At 40.4% G+C, this 5,973-nt stretch overlaps 1 protein-coding gene across 1 annotated transcript in view; it reads right to left on the bottom strand.

The window, feature by feature from the left end:
- Window positions 1-5,973, bottom strand: part of sdc2 (syndecan 2) — a 46,357-nt gene that overhangs the window by 39,949 nt on the left and 435 nt on the right. The window lies entirely within an intron of this gene.

The raw sequence follows: 5,973 nt of genomic DNA, 5'->3' as shown, positions 1-5,973 counted from the left end.
GTACCATCTGTGCAGTCTGCAATTTTGTTGAAGAAAGATGTTGAATCTATTTAATATTTCTTGAAAAATAATTGATTTCTGTGCATTTTTTTTCACACTGCATCAAATTAAGGTTGATTACGTCGATTAAGCATCATGAGGTGGAGCGTGAGGGGTGGTTCCCTATTTTTTATTTATTTATTTTTGTTGTTGCTGGGAGTTGGAGCCCTATTAGTTAGGTTGCTTAATATTTATGCTAAGTACTCTTTAAAATACCAGAATAGTGAGGATGGTGTAGGTTTAAGTTTATTAGATTGATCAGTATTGCTGAACTATGAAATATTTTTTTTTTTGCATACAGGTATAACAGAATAGCTTTAGTGTAGTTGTTGTTTTAAATTTGAGTATGAACTTATACAAAATGCAGCAAGATATTTAAAAAACAGTTTTGTTGATTAAAAAACACTATATCGGATTCATATCGGTATCGGCAGATATTCAAATTTATGATATCGGTATCGGTATCGGACATAAAAAAGTGGTATCGTGCCATCTCTAATATATATGTATGTATATACACACACATATATATATATATATACACACACATATATATATACACACACATATATATACACACACACACATATATACACACACACACATATATACACACACACACATATACACACACACACACATATATATATATATATATATATATATATATATATATATATATATATATATATATATATATATATATATATACATATATACATATACACATATACATACATACATATATATATACATATATACATATACATACATACATACATATATACATATATCCGCACAAGACACTTTGCACACCTCACAAGGCTGGCTATCTTGGCGGAAAACGACAGAGAGAGATGGGGTTAAACTCCTTTTCTTTGATCTCTCTTTGTTTTTCCTTCTACTGACTTAAACTGTAAAGCAACAGGCAGTTAAAAGAAAAAGAAAGGAAGAAAACAGACGTCCTGACAGGGTTTTCCCCCCCATTTCTCTTCGTCAGAGCCACAATCCCCTCAACCACGGTCCTGCCAAGGAAGTTTCCATTTGCTAAGCTAATTAAACCGAAGAAAAATGGGAAGAAAAAGGGTGGGAACACGGGTGGTGGTGAGGAGAGGGGGGTTATGTTCCTGATTTGCTGTGTCTAAATATTTTCAAAAAAGATCGCGACATGTGCGTGCAAAAGGTTTTGTTCAGTGCCGTGGCTCCAGATAGGCTGTGTCCCAACACAAACTAGCACTACTGTCACTGATTTCTGCAGTAGCCATGTCACCTTAATGTGTTTTCCCCATGCTCTGGTGGCTGGGATGACTGTGTATTTTAAACATGTGGTTATAAACTTGCATATACACGCACACACATGGATGTAAAAAGGCAAAAACAGGGTCATACAAACATGCCCATTAAACACAGTTTGACTATTTGTGAGTCTCTACTAGTATGCACAAGGCGCTGCCAAAGCAAAGGCCTCTTCCAACTCATCAACAAGGGAGAGGAGGGGAGGAGAGAGGAGGGAGGGAGGCAGCTTGCTTCAAACACATACGTTCTGCAGATGTTAGCAAATTCAATACAAGCTCTCACACCTTAAGGAAAGGGAAAGAAGGGGGGGGGAATGAGTCCATCTTCGATGACAAAAAAAGAATATATATTATTTTCCTTCATTTCTCTCCATCTGCCTGAGAGGGAATATGCTGACAGTGTTCTCAGCCCACTCTGAGACACAGTGGTAATGACATACAGCATCTTGACCGCGCAGGCAGAGATGTGGCAAGAGGGGAGCAATGTGGAAGAGGGACCCAAAGAAACAACAAGGGGGAGGCAAGAGACCATGTGTGTTTATCTACTCGTGCTTGTGCGCCAGCATGGTGACAAAACAACAGTTCATGCATGGACACAGATGGATTCAGGGAAAAGGGTGGTGGGGGGTGGGGGTGGCGTTGTGCTTTCAGTGGTCTTGCAGCCCCTGCCTCCTGTAGAGTCCATTAGCGATTGCATAATGCTTGGCAGACAGGGACTGAGTGAATGCGCCCCCTGAAGGGTCAGACACTAGCGAGGACGTAGGATGTTCTGCAGCGCTCAGAAACTCTGCGCTCCCATGTGTGTCAATGGCAGATTAATGAGAAAAATAAGAAGTCCATGCCCCCCACCCTGCTTTTAAAAAAAAAACCTGCCGGACAAAACGCAAGCAGTTCCCTGTGAGCTGGTTATTATTTAAGACTGAGGAATTCTACACTGATGCAAAATAAAAGAGCATCATTAAATATACAGCAGGATAAGCTGCAGCAGCAGCACAGCATCTGGCTCCTGCTTGTACGTGTTCATTTTTATTCTCAATACTGGCTTTATCTACCTTTTAATGCCCTCCTTATTTGGACATTTCTGTTCTCGCATTTCCCTGCTGGTCCTCTCCTTTAATAGTATTCCCTTCTGGATTGAGTAGCGATTGAATAAGAGAAATATTTTGCCCATGCATTGCAGACAGGCATTTTACTTATTCATCATGAAGACTACTGGAAATGAAGTGCTTAAAAAAAAAAAGCTTGTTGCTGTTAACAATGGTGAATGGAGAGAAATTTCGAGTGTACACACCTCATTCAGGCCCTGAAAGCCTTGTGCTGTGCAAAAAAAAAAGAAAAAGAAAAGAAAAGCAACACATTCAGTTCAGTTGCATTGGATAGAACGAAAAAAAAAAGAAAACATTAAGAGCGAAGAGAATGAAATATGAAAGAAATGCGTTTTCAAGATTAACATAAGCTTCATATCAATCTAATCACAAGGTAATAACAGTGTCAGTTATTTGCTCTTGGTCGAGGAAAGAATAATGTGTGTGAGTGTATTTGTATCTTTCTGGTAGTTTGAGGTTGTCTGGAAAAAAAAACTTAAGTTGAGAGGAAGGTCAGTTAACATTTGTGTTTTTGCTTTAATTACCACCAAAGCAGCAGATACAAAACAGTCATTTTAGTCATTTAATGAATCTTGAATACAGCTGCGGGACCTAGATGACATATCCTTTTCAGTAGAGAGTCAGCACCTTCTCCCCTCCCTGAAAAAGCCATCAAAGGCTTCATCTTTAGTTTTGTATTTGTTGCATTGCCCTTCTCAACCTTGAAATATTCTTAAGGCTCAGGCTTGGTGTGTCTTTTTGTCTGTTTGAGGATAGGATCCAGCCTCACTTGCCCTTTTGAGACGATACAGCTTTCACCCCAGATCATCTTCATGAATGGGGCAAGTCTACAACAAATGTCCAGGAAAAAAAATAAAAACTGTCAAATCTTCCATTCAGTGGCTACAAAATACTGTGAATTTGAACCGGACCATTCACTGTAGCTCTGTCTCCTTAATCCTTCAATTTTCATTCCCATCACACTCTAGTTTTTCCTCTACTGTCCTTGGAAGAGAGGCTCACACAATATCCAGCCTTCCTCTGAAGTCATTCCTTCTGAGAACGAGACAGTACTCAGAAGCCCCCCCACCCCACCACCCATAAATCACAGATGTAAAGGGAGGTGAACAACACCCCCGCTTCCCACCAAAACATGACACAAATTACACACCACAACATCTGGTGAGTGGTGTGCACCAAAACACAGCAGGGTGGGCTGAGGATATATAGCCTAGTTTCACTCAAACTCATCCTCCTTGTTCACAGAAGTACTTGGAAGCAGAGGCGTGACAAAGGGTAAGGTTGTAGTGGTCGTCAGCTGATAAAGACAATCCTGGCTGACTGAAATTGAGCTTTCTCTAGTTGTAAGGGAACCAAAAAACCTAAACGAAAAAACAATTGCATGTTAACTCTAGATGAGCTAAATCTAAAAGAGAGACAGAGGGTTTACATCCACCTTCTACTGGCATATGGTAGTGCCCTGAAGCTGTTGCAGGATGTGCCCGCTGTTACGAGACTATTTTTAGACCAAACTTATTGAAATACGCCAATTCTGGCATGCTCACACTCAAAGGTTACTCAAGCATGTAACACAGAACACCTGAAAGCAAACAAGTTAACATGCAAACTCGCCACTAATCAGCTCTGTTACGATCATGCCGCCTACACTTTGATTGACTTGAAGTAAATGTTTAGGTCATGTTAAAAGGTACAAACACCCTGTTTCCACAGGTAGCCTGCTCTAAAGATAATGGGTTAATCCTGGAAGGCTATTGATGTAGAGCTTTTCTCCTTATCAAAGTAACCCCAGGGATTGTCTGACCAATTTGTTCGGATGAGAGCGTATTGACCAACCGATCGACATGACAACTCAAAGATTCCAGACCTTGAAAAATGAGAGGGGAAACAATCAGACCGCTGCAGCTCCACACTAAGTACATCATCTTTGAGAGATATGACGACCGCACGCAAGCACGGTTTGGCAAAACCCGTCTTTTCATTAGCATGTGCAAGGACCTCACATGTGAGATTGCTGTAAAAGAATTACTCAGCAAGCAAGCTGGTGAGCAGGAAAGCAAACCAAAACACGATAAGTAAAAGAGGCACTAGTGGCGCCTAGAACTGCAGGGTAACAAAGAGTCCTGTCTCTTGCTCTGTGGTGATATAATTCCTTCTCTGAAGCCAGGAGCAGTTAGTTTTATCATTAAAATTTCAAAAGCCTCTAAGTGTTACAACATACCTCTGTGATGTAGTGGGGTAATTAACACACAGACAGATGTGCCTGAAGCAGGTTATCAACCACTTGTCAACATCGGTGCCAATACTGAGAATCAATGTCACGTGTCAATTTCCATCAAGGTCTTTAGGGGACACTGATAAAGGGAGGCCAGTAATGATCAGGTTAAAGTCTGCGTGTGCCTGCGTGTATGAATAGTTGATGAAGATTTAAAGGTTTTGCCAGATATTATATTTTATTCATATGAATCTAAAATGTAGCAAAAATTTCATTATAGGTCTATAATAGAAACCTCTGAGTATAATTGTCTCTTGTACTGAAATTTTGAGGACCTTTACAAAACTTAGCATCCTATAGTCAAAGTACAGTGAAGACTCATACGGTTTCTTGCAGACACAGAAAACATTAAAATAAAAAAAATGTGAAAAAAAAGTACTCTGGAGGTGACATCATGTAAAACAATGAGTCATTAAAACAACAGTGACTGAATCAGCTAATTAGACAAGTGGTTCTAACAGTGGAGGAGGCACTGTGCCAGGCGACAAGTCACAACCCACAGAGAAACAACAGGAGGGGACAATAATGACAGAGGCTGCACATAAAAGTGCCAAAATCTGTCATTCCAACAACCCAGCCAATTTACAGGGCGATGCCCACTCAGTTAGGAGACTTACTCTAGCCTGAAACTGGGAAGAGATAAGGGAAACTTCAGAGATTTTTTTAAGCATCATTAAGATGATTCTTGTCATCAAAATGAAGGGAGAGGGGGGGTAACAGAATTCTCCAGTCATGATGACATTTGCACTACTACTAATGTGGGCATGAATCTGCACAGTTGTCTCCATGGGGATTAAGAGATTCTCGTGAAATCACTGCAATACAGCTGCACAGAGCACCTCGTAGCCAGTTTAGTGACCCCTCGTTCCAGCCTAACTTTGCTCGTATAACGGCATTTAAAGTATGGAAGACTAAAGCCGAGCACCTCTGGGTAAATAAGAACGAAGGCAGGTTTAAATCTAAAAGAAGTGAATACTTGAGCACAGGGGCAGCAGTACCTTTATTGTAGCTGGATAGATTAGCTGACAACGATTTATCATTCTAGAGAATCCTTCTCGTTATTTGCCGTGAAATTAAAGACTTTTTTTTTTTTTGCTTGGAAAAAAAAATAATGCTTTGACGGGATTCCTCTAACAGCTACAAACAGCAGCGAGTTGTCTCTACGTGGACCCAAGTCGCCTTCCTCGCCCCCCTTCACAGCCCAACTCAATGCTCAGTAGTTTAAGTTTGCTTTCCAAACCCCCCCCCCAAAAAAACTTAC

Source organism: Aulonocara sp. 'chitande type north' Nkhata Bay, linkage group LG22 (assembly GCF_057382095.1).
Source record: "Aulonocara sp. 'chitande type north' Nkhata Bay isolate Kocher_YH1m ecotype deep benthic linkage group LG22, A_spYH_male_GT1.1, whole genome shotgun sequence".
Lineage (NCBI taxonomy): Eukaryota > Metazoa > Chordata > Actinopteri > Cichliformes > Cichlidae > Aulonocara > Aulonocara sp. 'chitande type north' Nkhata Bay.
This window is presented reverse-complemented; position numbering and strand designations above follow the sequence as displayed.